Here is a 19648-nt window from a genome sequence, read left to right as displayed (position 1 = left end):
GGCTTTTGCAAACTGCTGCCAGAGTATGCAAGGTGCCTCTTCCTCAAGCCCAGTGTCCTTTGGCCCACCTAGGCCAAAGAGGTGCCAGCTGAAAGTTGCCTCTCTGGCCCCTGCTGTAGGTGAGATGGGGAGGGAGGGGCATGCTGAGAAGGCTGATTTCAGGAGGCTAAGGAGGACTCTACCTGCTGGCTGGAGCTTGAAATGGCTATCGGGGAGATAGAATCTAATTCAAAGCAGGTCTAGCCTTACTCCACACTGTCAGTATTGTTCAGTTACACTGTAATTGGGCATCAGAGCAGGTTTTGGTAGTTGAGATCTCTGGCTAGTCTGAAAAGCATTGTAGAGGCTTGGCAGAGAACAAATTTCCTCACTTTGAGCTGCGCCTGTGGGCAAATCTAGTCAAAATGAAGATTTGGGGAGGCTGTATTAGTCTGAGTTTTTGAGTCACATTAACAGAAATTAACTGATTTAAGTAAAAAAAAGGAATATATATCCCTTTTAATGTAAAAATGAAATATATGTGTATACATATCCTTTTTAACATAAAAATGAAATGAGGCAAAAAATATCATGTCTCAAGAGTGCTCCCAGAATTTCTTTTAGGGAAGAAACAGCCTTTATCAGGGGAAATTAGCCTCTCAGGGGGAGAAAGTGAAATCTTCAGGGCATGAGTGTTAGCAGGAACCCAGCAATGCAGAGATATGGTTAAGATGTCTCTGCCTGGAAAGCCATAAGAATTTGTTTGTTCTCTGGAGATGCTGAAATAGAGGAAAGAAAAGGTGGGCAGGGAGGAGAGGTAGTAATTTGGGAAAAGACCAGGCCTTAAGGGGTGAAGACTCAGTGAGAAAACCTCAAGGTTGGGGTGGGGGGGCAGGCATGGAAAGAACTTTAAAAGAATGTCTGATTTGTGAATTTAAACTATTTGCAATGCATGATGTGACACTGCCCCAGGGCCCAGAGCATCATAACATCTATATCCATGAATGTCTTGTGTGGGAAGAGGTACGGGCAGTCCTCCGGAAGGGCTGTTTCATCTCTGCATTTCTGAACTGTGTGACTCCAACAGCATGGCAGAGGCTGGAGCTCTTGAGGCAGAGAGATTCGGAACATAAATCCCTCAGGAATTTGCAGAAATCTTAGGGAAGGCTTTGATTTCTACAATCCATTCTTACTTCAATCTCAGTAGTTCTACTATCCAGATATCTAAGAATGTAGCCTGAGAGGGGGAGGGTAATCTCTATTTTAAAGATGGTGGAGAGGAGGGAGTTACCCATTGATCATATACCTTTGAGTCAAGTTTTGTTCATTGCCAGATGACAAACACAACTTTTTCCACCAGACTGCCTCCCAGTTGCCAGGGACTTTTTTTTATGGTATATCTTAAGGGACAGGTTGGGATAACAGTTCACTTCCAAATCCCAGAGACCTGGGTTAAGAAGAGAGAACAGAATTTTCTACAGGAGTAGGGAGGATGCCCCCCATTTGGGTAGGCAAGCGTATCAGATAAGTAGGAAGATAGGTTAAAAGTTCAGAATCATAACTTTCTAGTTGCAGAAGCCTCTCAAGGGAGCAAAGCCCTTTTGTGAAAATTCTAGGCAGTACCGTCTCCTCTAGTGGAATCTGGATACCCGGGTTCTAGCGTCAGCATTGCTTTTCCCTGCAAGTCACGCACCTTCTCTGGGACTGTTTCTTCACTGGAAGGATGAGGACGCAGTACTAGATGAACTCTAAATGATCTCTAAGTTGCCTTCCTGCTTTAAATTCCTTTTTATGATACTTGCCAGACTTGTTTCACTGGCTCTGGAGGGAACTTCCTCCCCTGCCCTTCCCTCTGGTGCGGCGCCCGCAACCCGCACCCTGCACCAGAGGGCGCTGCAGGCGGGTCCAGGGCAACATGCGGTGGGCGGAGTGGCAGAGTCAGGGGAGTCTCCAGCAGGCGCGGTGATTGGCCGCGGCTGGGGCGGAAAGGGGCGTGGAGAGAGGGTAGGGGATGAGCTGCGCGGTGACGTCACCTGGTGGGGGCGGGGCCAGGCCGCGCAGCGTGTGACGCCGCGGCCGCAGCAGAGCTGGGGATTAATGGGAAAAGTTTTGGCAGGAGCCGGAGGATTCTGCGGACCCTGCGGAACGGCAGCGGTGGCGTGGAGGGTAGCCAGGACAGGTTAGTTCGAGTCCGGGGAAGCGGGTCGGCAAGCAGCGGAGGGAAGCGGCGGGCCCGGGCTGAGGCGGGCGCAAGGCCCGGCGGGGAGTCTGGTGGGGAGACGGCAGGGGTCCGCGGACCAAGCCTCTGCAGCTTCCTGTAGCTCCGGCCTGGGCCGGTCCGCGGTCAGCCGTTGCTCTTTTGGCGCTCTATTCCGCTGCCCCTGCGCCCCGAGCCTTTGGACGCCCATCGCTGTTTGAGCCCGAACCGCGGGCCCCCTCCAACCCTCCTCCCGCAGCTTGTGTCCCCTCTTGGGCCTCGTGGCTCCATCTCCTCCCACTTCTGTGTTCAGAAAGCTCGATGTCAGGCTCAGGGTCCTCTGCCATTCCTGACCCTTGCCTCCGATTTCTTCCTTCATCCCTTCTCTGGTGTCCCCAAATCCACTGCCCTCTCTCCTTGGAGATCTTCTCTGTTCCCCTCTTATCCTTGTCGCCTGCCTTCGTCCTCCCATCCTTGCCCTCTCAGTCATTGCTCTCTCTTTCCATCCCTGTCCTCTCCTTCACTCGTTGCCTAATCCCTCTTAGTATTACTGCTCCCCATCATCTTTCTCGCGGTGTTTGACTTTTTCAGCCCGTACCTACAGTCCCTGTCTACCTAAGCCTCTCCTACCCTGATTTCCCCCAAAGGCCCTGTTTTTGCCCCACTCTCTGACTTCCTTCCAGTGAGCTCTGTCCCCTGCATTCCTGTCACCCACCTCCCATTACCTCCCAGTTCCTTGCCTCTGCTTCTGGGAGAAGTATTAGCTCTAAGCACTATTTTGCTTTCCTTTGACCTGCAGTTGAAATGCCCGTGGGGAGAGGTGGGGGCTGAATGTCTGAGGTAAATAGCCGATGTGTCTGTGTTGGAGAATTTACTGGAGCGTTGCATCAGAGATAATGTCCAATTTGTAGACCATTCCTCTAATCTCAGCTTTAGTACTTCCCCTTTATGCATCTGTTGACTTCCAGGAACCCTTGAGGAGAGACTGGCCGCTGAGTTGGGTGTGCGCCAGTGGTAGCTGGAGGCCTCATCCAACTTCTTTCCCCTTCCAGGAAACAGGGCTTTGTGGCTTTACACTTTGGATATATTGGACGCATTTAAACCATGATACCCCAGCCTATCTCTGCCCTCACTCCCTCTCTCCACCTTGTGCCCCATCCCAAAGAGCTAAGAGAAGTCTCCAGAAGCTATGCTTCAGAGAATGTCTGTGGTCCTCAGCCTTTCTCCTGTGTACTAGCTCCAGAACATTTTTTTCCTGTTTGAGCTTTGAAATAGATTGCCAGCCTTATAGCCCTGGGGCTGGCAGGTATCTGTCCCTTTTATTATTGGTGGCTTGAACCAGCTGCATCTCTGACCCACTGAATGCGCCAGTCCTTCTGATGTTGATCACTGAGCAGGCTCTCTTAAAGATTCTTTTCCCTCCGTTTTCCTTGGGAGCTTAATTTCCTGTGGATCCAGGAGGGAAGCTGACACTGAAGTTCTGTTCCCTTTGCTCAGGGGTGTGCAAGGGGTATGAGATCAGTATCTGCCTAGGTAGGTTGTGGCACTGCATTGGTTAAACAGTGTCCGGAACTTGAATTGCTTCCAGTCACTGAGATCAACCTCTCTCGAGCTAGAAAGCCCACCATCTTCATGGTGTGTCTGGATGTTTAACCTTCTTGCCAGGCAGAAAGTTCTTTACAAATGCCTTCAATTTGAGCTCTTTTATATGGCATTGGTCTCCTAGAGAGATCTTCAGGAAATAACATATCCTCTGTTTCTACCCAGTCTGATCTTGGAGGATTCTGAATGCATGACCCACTCTCACATTCAGGAATGAAGGCCTGTTGTTTCACCTGGCCCTAGATTTCTAGGTCTCCTCTTTTGAGGACTGTGCTCTCTGTCTTTGAGCCAGAATTGGACACAGAATTGGCAACCCTCAGGAGCTGTGGTGGAGAGCCAACTGAACTGCCAGACCAGACTTTAAAGTTTTAGAATCCTCTTGTGTGCTGACCTTTTTCTGTGAAAGGAATAGAATCGTGAATGGCTGAGCCAGTCCCCTCTCCACTGACCCTTTGAGCCCCCTCCTAAGCAGCACTAGGTGGGGATTTGGGTAGAATGGACCAAAAGGGGTCCTTTGTTCACTTTAAAAACATCCCTCCTGGCTTCAGTGGGTCATTCTGATGAAGCTGAGGTTGTGTATTTGGTGATAGTTTAACCTAGTCTCCGGCTCCCCAGGACTTTACCTGGCTCTTTTGAGCAGTTGGCTCCTCCTCTGTCCGCTTACCCGTTGAAAGTACTCTCCACCGAGGCTGCAGGTGAGAAGAGCTTGGGAGGAGGTCAGGCCCAGTCCTTGTGGGGCAGGTTGGATACCAGCAGCCCTGGCTGGACAGCTTCTTGCAGTTTGTCCATATTGTTTTCTGCATGGGTAGTCGTGATTATCAGTTACCAGCGTCCATTCAGGGATTTTTGCAGAGCTTGAATCAGCCTGCCTGTCTTTTTTGAAGGTGTGGACAGACAGGCACCTGACATCCTGTAGATGGTGTAGCCCATCAACGCTGTAGTTTAATGAACCGCTCTTTTGTTTGGCTGCCTTTCCCCTGGCCTCTCCACCACTGCTTTTCTCCTTCTTTGGTGTGTGCCTCAACCCACACAAGAAGAATTGCCCCTCCTCAGCCTTCCAGCCCTACTTGTGGTCCCTCAGACGCCTTCCCACAGGACCAGGTGAGAGGACAACCAGTGTTGGGCCCTGGCCTGGAAAGCTGGTAGGCCTCTGCTTTGGATAGAATGTGGCTGTCCTGGCGGTTGTGCAAGCTGTCCTCAGGCCTGCAGATCCAGGCATGTCCTAGGGTGGTGCAGCTCCTCTCAGGAGGGGTTGGACCTGTCGCTTCTAAAGGCTTCAGCTGTCTTGTCACCGAGGCCCACCTCCTTGGGTGTTACCTGTGAGCTGGGAGGCTAAACTACAGGATCCAGAGGGAAGAGTAGTCGCGGCAGCTGAGTTCTGTGGTGTTGGGAGAGCTGGGCACTTGCTTGGTCCTGACAGGGAGGAGATGGCCCTTTGCATCAGGTTTCAGATATGTGAGTCTTCTTCCTTGGCATATGGTTCTTGGCCTTTACAGCTCAGAGGCTGCTGATTAGGGTGTGACTTGTTATGTCTCCACCTGGATTTGGTCAAGGAGTCAAGCGTGACTCAGGGCGTCTCCATCTATGAGCTGCCATAGGGGGCATTGGGCTCCAGCTTCTTCACCTTACCTTCTGCCCCACCCTGGTGGAGTCAGCAAAGCCAGTGTCTGTTTACTTGGAAATGAGCAGACTACTTCCAGGATTGGGAAATATTTGCTGACTCAGGCTTAGAATCACAGCATCTCGGGGTGTGTGTGTGAGGGACAGAGAAGGAGCCAGCTCGTGGGAGGCGTGCTCTATGAGCCCTAATGTTTAATTATAACGTATCAGAGCTGCTTTTTTGGCCCCTGGTGCCTCTTAGCTAAGATGTTGGGTATCTTTCTATCCTGCAGCATCAAGTGGTGTTTTGGGTATGCATGCGGTACTCACGCAGTGGCTTCTGTTCACCGACAGATGAGGACAGATGCACCAAAGAGGTAATCCCATTTTCCTTACCCGGCGTCCCTGACAACTGATGGACACGGCCCAGATTAAGGATCTTGGCCTAACAGATGAAATAATTCCTCTAGGGCCGAGTCCCAGATCCCAGGTGCCTGTCATAGCATCTGGTACTCATCACTTACACATAGTGGGGACTTATTAAATGATTTTTGAATGTCTGTGGCTTACGTACTTTTGAGGGGGAGCATTGAGATTTTTGCTGTGAAAGTAAATTTAGTGTGAAACCCACTAAAACATAAACTCCACAAGGGCAAGGAGTTATTTTCTTTCATATTGTGTGTAGGACAGTACCTAGCACTAGGTACTGCTAAATAAAGTACTACTAAATAAGGTACTGCTAAATAAAGTAGAAGAAATGCTAAACAAATATTTGCTGAATGAATAAATGTACAGTTTCTTCTCTGCCCATGTGGATGTCAGGCCACAAAGATGCTATCCATCGTTCTCTTTCATTTATGCAACAAACACTTTAAAGAGTGCTGTGTGCCAGACACATTACTAGGCACTTGGGAAATGATGATGGTAAAAAACAGATTCTGTCCCTGTCTCATGGTCTGTAGTGGCATATATGAGAGAGTGGTGGGCATAATACACAAATTTTTTTCTTCCATTTCTGCTGGGATAGGGGGTCCTCACAGTCTGAACAATGCTTTGGCTTCCTATTGCTGTTTCCCTGTTTGTTCTCAGGATGCCCAATGGGTTTTATAAACTCTCATAAGGGAAGCTCGGGGGAATTCGATGTTCATTGTCCCAGCTGTCTAGGAGGCCAGGCTGCGGGGGAGTCCCTGCTGGGGGCCAGGGGAGACATGGGGCTTCTGTCTGATTTGTTTTAATCTCTGATGTTCAGTGGCTCCATTAGCTGTGTATGGGCTTCACTTCCCTTTCTCTGCCTTTAACACCCCGTGGGTCTTCCTGTTGCCAAACAGGGTGCTGAGCCCGTGTGTCTGTCAGTCTGTGGGGGTTGGGTTGTTTGTGGATCTTGCAGGAAGGCCCCAAGCAGGGGCCCCTCCTGTTCTCCAACCCACACCAAGTCCTTTCCTCTGAAGGAAATGTGAAGGAGGAAGAAGGAGGATTTGGGAGGCTTCTGATGTTCTCTGAGGAGAGACAAGATAGAAGCTCCCCCTAAGCACGGGGAACTGCTGAGTGGACTTGATTTGCTTTGTCACGTGTTGCAGCAGCAGCTAGCCACAGTGGCAGCTGCTGTCCATGTCCAGGGGTCAGCTGTCCAGTTCACCCCTTAGCTTTGAGCTCCTAGTCCCAGCTAGAAGTTTTCTCGCTTAGTTTCCACTGGCAAAGGTGAGGCTCTAGCTTTAGCAGATTTTTCAGTGTTAATCTCAAAACCCCGTGTGGTATTATCTTAGTCTCTCCCATCTGAGGCACTCTTGTGGGCCAGGTGCTGTGACAGATAGTTTCAGACGTGGTCCTTGGCTTTCCCCATGCCCCAAGTGAGTGGAACCTAGTTGGTGAGAAAAGACACATGCACAGAAAGATTTTTTAGATGTTAGAAAGCCAGTGGGCACTAAAAACATGGTGCTGTACAAGAATGTTGATTTAGAGGAGCAAGTCATCACTGAGGATTGGCCTTGTCCCTGAAGAAACTGGTGTGTCAGATTGGGCCTTGAAAGAAAGCTGGTTTATTTTGAAGTCAGCTTTAGATTATTGTAAAGTGATCCTCAAACTTTTTGGCTTCAAGACCCCTTTACACTCTTAAAATGTGTTAAGGACCTCAAGAACTTTCATTGACCTTATTAGAAATTAAACCTGAGGCAGTTTGAAAAATTACTAATTTATGAATTCATTTAATATAGTAATAATAAGTCCATTACATTTATCACAAATGACATTTTTAATGAAAAATAGCTATTTTCCAAAACAAGTTGAGATGAGTGACATTGTTTTACATTTTTGCTAATGTCTGTTTTAATAGGAGAGAGCTGGATTCTCATAACTGTTTCTATGTTCAGTCTCTTGTAGTACGTTGTTTTATTTGAAAGCAATGAAGAAAATGGCCTCATGCAGATACATAATTGAGAAGGAAAGGGGTATTTTAATAGCTTTTGCAGATAATTGTGAATATTCTTCTTTGATAGTATATCAAACTGGACAAGTGGTAGTTTCTTAAAGGTTAGTTGGAATGTGGAGTCAACAAACTTTTCATATTTTGTGACATTAAAATCCATTGGCCCATGTTGGTTCACTGAGTAATACAGATCTTCTAAACATAGACGTATTTCGTTTTACAATATCGGTAAATCATATTAAGACTGCTGATTTCACCAGAAAAGCCCTGAAGCATTGGGAAGCTGCGAAGCTCAGTAGTGGATACAAGTTTTCCATCATTTGAGTTTTCTCTCGAAAGCTTGATTCTTATCATTGGTGACATACTGTCAAGTTTTTTCTTCAAGTGACAGTTTCCATTCATTTTCAAGAAAAGTTCTGTCAAATACCCAAGTCTAAATAATTATAATTTATTTGTTATTTTCTTTCAAGTGAAACTGGTTTCATGAAAAAAAATGGCTAATTTAGCTTGCAACTCAAACAGTTGCACAATTGCTTTTTCTTGAAACAGTCATGTTAACTCTTGTTTCATTACAGAGAGTATTTAAAAGACTACTTAAGGGCCAGGATTTAGTAAAGTTAGTTTTTATTGGCTCATCTAGGACATTCTTAAGTGAAATTGGCACTTTATCTTTCTTGTTTCTAGGGGATTGACTGGGCTCAGCTGGGCAGTTCTCAGTTGGGGTCTCTCATGTTGCCATAGTCAAGTGTGGGCCAGGGCAGGAGCCACCTGAAGGCCTGGCTGGGCTGGATGTCCCGACTGGCTCATTCACATGGCTGGCACTTGATGCTGGCTGTTGACTACTTGTGGTGTCTCCATGTGCCTTGCTTTCACAGCATGCAGCTATTCTGAGCAGAACTTTCCCAAGAGTGAGTATATTGAGAGATCCAGGTATAAATAGCAAGATTTCTTATGACCTAGCCTTGGAAGTCACACAGTGTCACTTTCTCTGTAAAATACTTGGTCATAGGAACCAGTTCAGATTCAGGGAGAAGACCACACAAAGGTATGAATACCAAAAGGCAATGGTTCATAGGGAGGGAGAGAGGCCTTCTTGGAGACCAGCATCTTTTTAGCATCCTTTATGTGAGGTAACCTGGCCTGTATATGAATACTTACAGCAGAAAAGCACATTTTCTCACGATTTCCATTCCTGGAAACCACTGTTAGGACATTCCTGGTAGGTTGATAGAGGCATTGAATGCCAGGTGAGGGAATTTGCACTCTGTTCTTTGGGCAGTGGGTAGCCATTGATGGTTTTAGAGCAAGGAGTGATTATGTTAATATTGCAAAAAGATGGATTAAGTGAAGAAAGAATGGAGGTAGAGAGGTTAGGTAGGAGATTATTATGTTAGTCTAAATGTAAGGAAATTCTTCCTTATATTAAATCTGAGTTCTTCTGGTTACTGTTAAAATTACTGATTTTGAGCTGTCAGCGACACAGATTAAGTACCCAGAACATGAGTGGACACATCGGGTACTTAATTAGTGACACACTCACACACACACGTTATTGAGTGATGCTGATAAACTGGAGACATTAAAGGGCTTGTGAAAGTTAGAGGGCAGCTAAATTTAGGTTTTGTTGTTAGGGTACATTAAAAAGTTAATCATAATTTATCAGATAAAAAGCAGAAAAGATAAAGCTTCATGTAACACCACTGACAATGTTTCAAACACACTTCAGTTTCAGGCTCATAGACCATGAGGAAGCAAGGGGAAGAGTGAGAAGAAGAAAGAGGGGTCAGATGAGATGACGGTAGCAAGAAGGACAAAGAGGGACAAACAGCAAAAAGAGTTTGAAGGATGTTGGGGCCAGAGGAGCTGCTTGAGGCTGAGAGAATGCTTTGCATGGATTCCCAGTGTTTGCAGGGAGCTGACTCCTTCTGTGGTTCCTGGGCTCTTTCTAGCTCTTTCTGGGAAGATGCGGGAAGAGCAGGAGGGCAGACCTGGGTGTGACTTTGCTCTTTGTGAATGGGGCCATGGCTTCCTGACCAGGGAACCTCAGTCCGTGCTGGTTCCACTGAGCTGGGTTGTGAGGTGGTGAGCTCAGGAGGAAAGGCCTCTCTGAACCAGTTCCCTCCCTGATTGGCAGGCTGTGGCCCCGGGACCTTCTGTAAAACAGTTCTGTAGTTCCGGGCAGTGCATTGCCCTTCTTTCTGTTTCAAGTCCCGCCTTCAAAAACTAATTTCTCCCTGGCCTTGTCGTCATCTCAGCAGCTCTCCTGAGACAGCAGGAACACAGCTTTGCAAGAGTTCTCCCACCAGGAGGATACTGAAGGGAGAGGCTCCCAGATGTGATGGGAAAACTTCCTCTTGTTTAGGTTTATTTCTATATTCTTAACGCTAATTGGTATCTAAAAACAGATTTTCATCTCTTTCATTTGTAATCTGCTTTAACTCCTTGATCCTTAGCAGTGCTTTTGGCACGTCCTTCATCCAAGAATTGACCTCAGAGGCATGGAGTCTCTTGGCTACTGCTCGGATGGAAGTAGAAGCCAACTTTGCTCTCTCAGCGGTGGCAGGAGCCAGATCCCAGTGCTCACTTAATCATCCTTTTTCCCAAATGAGCAAGCAAGGTGTGCTTTTCCTCAGTTTCCTTTAGTTGCCTAAAGCATTTCCTTGTGTGTGACGCTCACTTTACTTTCTTTACCTCCAGTTCTGCGTATTGTAGGATGTTGAGCATCAGCCCTGGCTGCTACCCACTAGAGGCCAGTAGCACCCCCCCCCCCGTGAAAACCTAGAATGTTTCCAGACACTGTCACATGTTCCAGCGGCAGAATCACCCATGGTTGAGAACCACTGCTCTGTCATTTCCCTGCTAAATATTTCTGTCCGGTTGGGGCCATTGGTGAACATCACATCAATAAAACCAGTAAGATAAGCATATATTTCTTACAGTGGAAATTTACTCTCCTTAGACACCTCACTGGGCCTTTGAAAGTTTTGAGCAGGAATGAAATATTTCACAAAAAGCAGCATGTTTCAACCAGGGAACCATATGATGTCTGCACAACAGAGAGAGACAATGTCCTAAGTGTAAAGCCATCTCCTAGAGTGATTGTATTTCTCATGCTTTGCTTCTCTAAGTCTTTTGGTGTCTGGGCAGAAGCCACTTTCCTGTAGTTCCCAGAGATGCCATGTAGAGCAGAGTTATTGGCACACAGCATGTGGACCATCATTAACTGTGCCATTCCTGGGGTCAGACCAGCTGATCTGGCACTTGGGTCACAGCAGACCTCCTCTCCAGACCCCACTGGAGACTCAGAACCGTCCACCCTAGGCAGGTCTCATGGGAGAAGACTTACCTGCCATCCGTGATCCTGAGCTTGTTCGCCTGGCCCAGACTGTTTCTTTGTAGCTTCCTCTCCTGTAAAAGCCTTCAGGACAGTCCAGAGGTCCCTCCAAGGGCCAGAATGCTCAGTTGCATGAAAATAATTCCCCACCCCCTAGTTAATAACAAACAATTACAACAAAAGAAGGACCCTGGCCCAGGACATCACCAGGACTCCCGATCTGACTCTTCTTCCATGTGGACCAGAGATCTGAACTGTTTCTTCTGAACTCGTGGAGCCTGTCTTCTGTAGTGGTGGACTGGGTAATGGCCCTCAAAGATGTCCAGGCTGTAACCCCAGGGTCCTGTGGATGCTGCCTTATGTGGCAAAATGGACTTCACAGATGTGATTAAGTTAAGGATTTTGAGATTATCCTAGTTGGCCCTTAATGCAATCACAAGTGTCCTTTGAAGAGGGAGGCAAAGGGAGGTTTGATACAGAAGAAGGCAGTGTAGCTCCTGCAGCAGGATGCTACCCTGCTGGCTCTAAAGGTGGAGGAAGAGGCCAAGGAATGCCAGGAATGCAGCTCTATAAGCTGGAAAAGGCAAGGAAACAAATGCTCCCCCAGAGAGCTCCCTCTGGAAGAAGTGCAGCCCTGCCAACACCTCGATTTTGGTCCAGTGAAACTAATTTTGGATCCTTGACCTTCAGAATTCTAAGAGAATTAATGTTTTGTTTTAAGCCACTCTGTTTGTGGTGATTTATTCCAGTGGCAACAGGAAACTACTACAGAGCTCACCCACCTCCAAGCTCAGGTGGTGACTTGACTGATTCTTGTTCTTATTTTAAGGTAGTCTTAGAGCATCCCTTTCATGGCAGTTAGAGATTCTAGGTCCAGCCTTTTTCCAGACTAATATTTGAGACAATATGCTCTCTAAGGAGACCTTTTAGGGAGTTATTAGGAGCAAAAAAGAAAGCCTCAGTGTCTGATGCTTGCTTTTGGAACTCCCCTGACACCTTCGCTCAAATCAGTAATAGTTCCTTTCAGACTGTTGAGAATCCAGGATTAGTTTAAACCTGACTACAGTTCCATCTTCCCCTCTCCTTCCTTGCATTCATTTGGTAGGTATTTATTGGGTACCTTCTATGGGCCAGTCTCTGTTCTAGGCACTAGGGATGAAAGAGTGAACAAAACAGATTAAAAAAAATCTCTTGTGCTCATGGTGGTTGTAGTGGGAAAAGGTCAGGGAGCCAGAATTAAGTAAACAGCAAATCAGATGGTGAGAAATGCTATATCAAAAAATAAAGTAGGAAAGAGGTCGTAGCACTTTTAAATAGAGGGCTTGAGGAAGGCCTCACTGAGAAGGTAATATTTGAGCTGAAAGAGGAGAGTGAGCCATGTGTGGGAAGAATCTTACAGGCAGAGGGAAAGCAAGTGCAAAGGACCTGAGGCAGGAACATGGCTGCTGTGTTTGAGGAGAAGTCAGGAGGTCAGGTGGCTGAGGTAGTGAGGGAGGACAACAATAGAAGATAAGATCAGAGACATTATATGGGGCACTTTCCCCTCCCTGCCTCCTTCCTCTCACGACCTCTTAGTCTTTATGTCTATGTTCCTCAGTTCCTTTTTGTAGAATATTCGTCACATCATACCTATGGAATATCATTAGGTAAACATAGTCAGCTTAAAATACTAGAAGAGGGGAAAAAAGCAACCTCCTCTTTCTGAATAATTAAAACCGTTCCACTGTCAGCATGTGAATGGAGCTGTGTGCCTAGAAATCCCTGTTGGCTGCTCTCACCAGGTAGGTCTGGGTGGCTCCTGGGGGTCCTCACTTCCATCGCCCTCCTCCTCAGCCTCATGAAGGTGGCTACTTCTTTCCACTCCCCACCCCCAGCCCTGGATCTGCGCAGTATGGAGTCCGCAGTGGCCCACCTGAAATGCTTTCTTAACAACCCCTCGTCTCCCTGCCCTTCCCTGGCAGGAGCTGCACCTCAGGGTGCCTTCTTTCCTGTTACTCAGCAAGGGGGCTGGGGGCCACTGGAGAAAGGGGCTGGAGCATGTGAGCTGGTGCCACTGCACATTGATGGCTGTCATTTGGGCTCCCAGCACTCATAAGCCCCCCACGTCCCTGAGCCACTTACTCTCCCATTCCTGGGAGTGGCCATTTCAAACCTCAGGACTCTGCCTCCTCTAGGTCTTCACAGAGTTGCTTGGATTTCTAAGAATCAGATTCCAAAGGACAAGTAAGTCCAGCTTGAAAAGTCACTCTCCCCTGGGATAGTGACCCCATGACAGTTGTAGTGCTCTGGCAACTTTCCAAAATGACATTCTGTCAGCTTCCTTGTCATCTAGGGGCTGGGTATAGATTGTCTCCATGGATTAAATCTTCTGTGCCTATGTCCCTGATTTTATGGTTAGTCCTAGGTGACTCGGTCCAGAACCTGCTTTAAATCATGGCACCAACTAGATTGTCATTGAAAAATAAAAATTATTTGGTAATAAACAATAATTATTGAAAAATGAAAAATTTTTGGTAGTAAACAAAATGACTGGTAATAACTTCTGTCTCTCAAGTGAAAATCACTAGGTAAATTCCCAAACTACAGAATGCAACCCGTCAAAATTGTATTAACCCAGCCCTGTTTATATTCTGTTATGGTGTGTGATTTCTTTGACTTTTATTTTTGACATCTTAACACCCCGATGTATTTATGGCATCTACTTACAATTTCCCGTTCATAATCCTTGCCGTGTGCCATCTTTTAGAAAAATGTTTTGTCTCTTTTCTAGCCCATTCCCTGACCCAGTAGGCATATCTCCACCCAAGCCAAGTCCAGTCTGTCCTCTGCAAGCCTAGGGTGGCCTTGTCTTCTCCAGCACTACCAGGAACATGTGTTTTGGGTTTATTTTTTTACCCCCACCCTGGGCACACTGTAGATAAGGAGTACCTGTCATGAGCTGGTTCCAGCACTCCCAGGGCTTCTGCCCACGTGCTGCTTTCTCTCTGTGGACTGCAGCCTGAACATTGCCTTCCTTTCTGTTTTCTCCTTCCCTCATGAGAAAGAACCTTCAACCCATCCATCTGATGTTCTCTGTGAGCCAGAGACCTTGCTGAGTCACAAGGGAGCAGCCTGCCTTGCATGGTCACGTTCTCCGTCCTGATAGGTACTCATTAGCCATCCTCAGAGATCTTCTCCCCAGGTTTTGGTTCCTTGATGGGCAAGTGCCTTGTGCAGAGATGCTCACTGGGCACTTGTTGGGTGGAAGGTGACTGGATGGCCAGCCTAAGAGGCCTTCTTCCCACCGAGTGGCCCTGGTACCAGCCTACACCAGGGCCTTGTCTGGGAAGTCATTTCACGGGGCAACAGTCAGACATCCATAGAAGGAAACTTGAGCTGATGTGTCCACTCTCAGACTCCTTTCCCACTGGTTGCCCCTCCCTTTGGTTGAGGCTCAGTGGAGCCAACTGAGATTTTGGACTTTGGCAGTGTTTCTCAGTTGCCTCCTCCTCCCCTCTTCCTCCACTGGAAATCTAGTAAGACTCCCTTCTCACTCCTCTGGCTTGGCACCTGCCATGGTATATTACGGTGAAGTTACTGCCTGTGTGCTAGCCTCCAAGATTGGACTGTGGCTTCTTCAAGAGCTGGGCTTGTGTGTGTCTGATCACCTTCCTGTTCCCAGCAGAGGTCAGTAGATACGCAGTAGCTGAGTGGAATATGGCGCTCTTGTGTTGGATGTGCTGTGCTACTCACTTTATGCGCGTCACCTTGTTTAATCCATACAACCTGAGAGGTACGGAATCATCGTACTACTTTTACAGATGAGGATCCTGAGGCTCAGACTGGTTAGGGAAGTTGCTGAAAGCTGCACAGCTGATGAGAGCTGAGATTTGAACCCAGGTGATTAGAACCTGCTTCTTTGATCACCACACAACAGGGCCTCCCCACAGAAGACTGTCTGGCTGAATCTAATTCTTCCAGTTTGGAAAGTACCTGCTTGACTGACCAGACTAATGTTGGCTTCAGAGAACACTCTCTGCTTTCCAGCACAGCAGAGTCCCATGGTCACTGAGCAGAAGCGAAGCATTGGTAGGCTTTGGGGCCCCTTGCAGAGTCTCATTTCAGGTCAGTGGGCAGAGGAGGCCCTGAGAATGGCTGGGCTTAGTGACTCCCTGAATCTGCTCAAGGCAGTGAGCAGCCCCTAGAACCGTGAGAAATAACCAGCCAACTGGTGGGCCAGCCATGTAGGATGGGAAGGACTGGTAGGAGCAAAAAACAATCACTGCCCCGAGTGATTAATCAGCTTGCTTTCTGTCTGGTGAAGGGTGAGGAGAAAGAGAAGATGGCGCAGATGTGTACATATGGAGAGAAGGAAGGGAAATCGCCTTAATTCAGATTCTCCCTTGGGCCAAGCATTACCCCACGGAGGAACTCACTTGCCCTCACACCAGCCTGCAAGATGTGGGTATTGATATTCCCATTTAACAGATGAGGAGGTGTAAGATCAGAGAGGTTGAATAACTCACTCAAGTCACACAGCTGACAGATGATGGCGCTGGGATTTGAGTCCTTTGGAGCCCTTGTTCTTTTCAACTCAGTGACTGCTCTTCCTGCTCATGTCATGTTAGCCTGGACTTTTCCGGGCACTTCAAATGGGTGCCGGCTGCATCCACAGGCTGTGAGAAGAGACAGAAGGGGAATCAGGGCTCATGGCACCTGTCCTGCTGAGCAACACAGGCCCTACCTAGGCCAGCAAGACTCACTGGACTCAAACCAGCCAGTAGCATTACATTTTTCTCTTTTCTTGCACCTTACCATCCCTGGTTTATTTTTAGAGAGCTATATTTATTTTTGCTCCCACTTCCTGTCTGGAGGCATGGGTTGGGGTGCAAAGAAGGCATAGCAAATCAGAAAAGGTAGGCATAGGTGGCATCTTAGTGGTGGCGTTGGCTGGGCTCTGGGGGCTGTGCCACCTGCCTACCTTGATGTCCTCTCCGCCCAGCTGAAGGCGTGGAGAATCCTGGGCAGAGTGACAGACACACTCTTCATTTCTCTCGCGTCTCAGAAGGGAATGAGTTTTCCCCTGGAGCAGAACAGCAAGTAGCATGTGGCACTCTTTGTATTTCTAGCTCACTGGCTGTTTCTGAGGATAAGAACTTTGAGGGAATATGAGGTACTGGTTAAGAGCCAGACTGTCTGGGACTAAGTTCTGGCTTCGCTGTGGCCTTGGGCAATTCACTTTATCCCTCTGTGGCTTTCTCATCTGTAAAGTGAGGGGTGGGGAAGTATAGACCCTACCCCTCAGGGATGCCTTTAGGATTGAAAGAGCCCATTCACACAAAGGCACAGAGGACTCGTTGAGCATTGAATGTTTTATTGTTAGCATGTTTTATTGTTAGCATGTCTCTGGATCCTGTACAGCACCTTAGGTGCATGCCAGTAAATGTTGGTTGGACTGAATAGAACTTCAAGATTGTTTGTCTTCCTCTTTGCATCTGAGTGTTGGCTGGAGCAAGTGTTGACTCCAGTCAGTGATTGCCTTCTGTACCTTTCTGAGGCTCTGGCCATTGGATGTGAGCTCTGGAGAGGTTGGGGCCCGTGTCCCAGGGATGTAGACACTGCCGTGTGGGTCTGGGTGGTTGGGCCTGAGGTTTTGGAGGAGGCACTTGCTGCTGGCTAACTATTTATCTAGCTAGTAACAGTGAAAGACACCTATGGGAACTTGTATTTGGGGGCTTAGAAATTAATCAGATACTACCACTGGCCAGAATTCCCATTTGGGAAACTCCTTTCTAGGATGTGGAGCTGGTACTTGAGCACAAGAATTCCCATGTGTGTGGTTTTTAATTTATTTTAAAATGTTTTAATTATATAAATAATGCTTATTCATTATAGACAATTAGAGAATGCAGATAATCACTGAGAAGAAAATAAAAGTCATACTCCAATGCATCCATGGTAAATTAATCTGTGACAAGGGAGTCAAGAACATATATATCGGAGAAAAGACGATCTCTTCAAGTGGTGTTGGGAAAACTGGACAGCTTCATGTAGAACAATGAGATTAGAATATTCCCTCATACCATGTACAGAAATAAACTCAAAGTGGTTTAAAGACTGAAATGTAAGACCTGAAACCATAAAATTCCTAGAAGAGAGCATAGGCAGAGCACCCTTTGACATCAATTGTAGCAATTTTTTTTTCCAGGTTAGTTTCCTAAGTCAAAAGAAATAAAAGCAAAAATAAATGGGAGGGGAGAGGGTATAGCTCAGTGGTAGAGTGCATGCTTAGCATGCATGAGGTCCTGGGTTCAATCCCTAGTACCTCCATTAAAAATAAATAAACAAATAAATAAACAAGCAAATGAGACCTACTTAAACTTAAAAGCTTTTACACAGCAAAGGAAACCACTGACAAAATGAAAAAACCTATGGAATGGGAGAGAATATTTGCAGATGATGTGACTGACAAGGGGTTAGTATACAAAATGTATAAACAGCTCATGCAACTCAATATCAAAAACACAAAGAACCCAGTCAAAAAATGGTCAAAAGACCTGAATAGACATTTTTTCCAAGAAAGACATACAGATGGCTAACAGATGCTGAACATTACTAACTCTAGAGAAATACAAATCAAAACAACAATGGGATATCACCTCACACCTGTCAGAATGGCTATCACCAAAAGTCTACAAACAACAAGTGTTGGAGAGGATGTGGAGAAAAGGAAACCCTGTACACTGTTGGTTGGAATGTAAATTGGAGCAGCTACCATGGAAAACAGTATGGAGGTTCCTCAAAAAACTAAAAATACAACTACCATATGATCCAGCAATTCCATTCCTGTGTATATATCAGAAAAACAAAAACACTAATTCAAAAAGATTCATGCACCTCAGTGTTCATAACAGCACTGTTTACCATAGCCAAGACATGGAAGCAACCTAAATGTCCATCAACAAATAGTGGATTTAAAAGATGTGGTATATAGATATGATGGAATATTACTCAGCCATAAAAAGAATGAAACCCTGCCACTTGCAGTAATGAATGGACCTAGAGAATATTATGCTTAGTGAAATAAGTCAGACAGAGAAAGACAAATACTGTATATCACTTATATGTAGAATCAAAAAAATAATACAAAATGAATGTATATGCAAAACAGAAACAGACTCACAGATAGGGAAAACAAACTTGTGGTTACCAAAGGGGAGAGATGCGAGAGGGACAAATTAGGAATGTGGGATTAACAGATGCAAACTATTATACATAAAATAGTTATGTTGTTTGACACAGGAAATTATAGCTTTATCTTGTAATAACTTATAATGGAGTATAATCTGCAAAAATACTGAATCACTATGCTGCACAACTGAAACTAATACAGTATTGTAAATCAAGTATACTTCATTCATTGATTTTTTAATTGATTTCAGAGGTAGCAAATATGTTTGCTGTTATATATGTTAACTTTGTGTATAGGTCTTTCATTAAACAGGAATTGTACATTTTAGGTGGGCGGTAATTAGGTTTATTTATTTATTTAATGGAGGTATTGGGGATTGAACCCAGGACCATATATATGCTAAGTATGTACTCTACCACTAAGTCATACCCACCCCCCCAATTCACTGATTTTTAAAAGTCATACATAATCACACCATCCATAAGTGACTGCTGTAAATTTTGTTTTATATTTGTTCATTCATTCATTCATCTATTAATTAATTTATTATTATTTTTTGGTAGAGAATGTGGGCAATGATCTCTAGCAAGCCAAAGTGTGTTCTTTTAGATTTTACTATGGCTATGTATACGTATTCTTTTTTCTTTCAAAAATGGCATATTGGTTAGCATTCAGTTTTGTGACTTGCTTTTCCCATTATTCAAGTGGTTTCATTATGTCTCTGCTTCCTGGCTTTCCTTGTCCTTTATGAGTGAGCAAAGGAAACCATTTTACCCAAAGGGAGGAGGCGCGTGGGAGGAGCCATCTGGTTGTTCATTGGTGTAGTTGCTTAAAGGGTGGAGGGCTGAGAGGTGCATGCAGGATGTCTGCCTCTCCCATCCGTGTTGCTCTCTACCCATCCCCCATCTGCTCTCCGTACCACCCCTCTGTCTTTCTTTTTCCTTCCATACCAACCCAGAAAAGGCTACTGCCTCCACTCTGAAGGTTTCTTTCCATGGCTTTTAGGGAGAAACCTCTCAGGAGCTCAGAAAAAAGGTACACAGAGGAGAGATGGGAAGAGTCATTCCTGGGCTGGGGTGGGGTCTTGGAAAGAGTGACGGGAGGTCCTGGGCCATTGGCTCTGTCTGGAAGCAGTGAGAAGAAACTGGGTATTAGGTTGAGGGGGTGGTCAGGGCAGGGAGCAGATGGCTGTGGGCACTTCTTGCAGAGACAGCAAGCAGGATGGCCAGGAAGAGGCCTAGAGAGTTTATAAGGGGCTGGGATTTAGGCCAGAAATAGGGGAGAAGGAGTAGGTCTCAATGGGACACACTCCTTCACCGCAGCCCTGCTCTTTCCATGAACCTC

The 19648-nt window shown here is 46.3% G+C and overlaps 1 protein-coding gene across 3 annotated transcripts in view; it reads left to right on the top strand.

The window, feature by feature from the left end:
- The window catches only part of PPARD (peroxisome proliferator activated receptor delta), a 65442-nt gene continuing 45794 nt past the window's right edge, over window positions 1–19648 (top strand). The window contains exons 1-2 of one of the 3 annotated variants that reach the window (XM_072945168.1): window positions 1–2158; window positions 5671–5754. The gene's annotated coding sequence lies outside the window, so the exon portion shown is untranslated. The remainder of the gene's footprint in view (window positions 2159–5670; window positions 5755–19648) is intronic. The other 2 variants (XM_072945167.1, XM_006202083.4) reach the window with 2 other exon arrangements.

Source organism: Vicugna pacos, chromosome 20 (assembly GCF_048564905.1).
Source record: "Vicugna pacos chromosome 20, VicPac4, whole genome shotgun sequence".
Taxonomy (NCBI): Eukaryota; Metazoa; Chordata; class Mammalia; order Artiodactyla; family Camelidae; genus Vicugna; species Vicugna pacos.
This window is presented reverse-complemented; position numbering and strand designations above follow the sequence as displayed.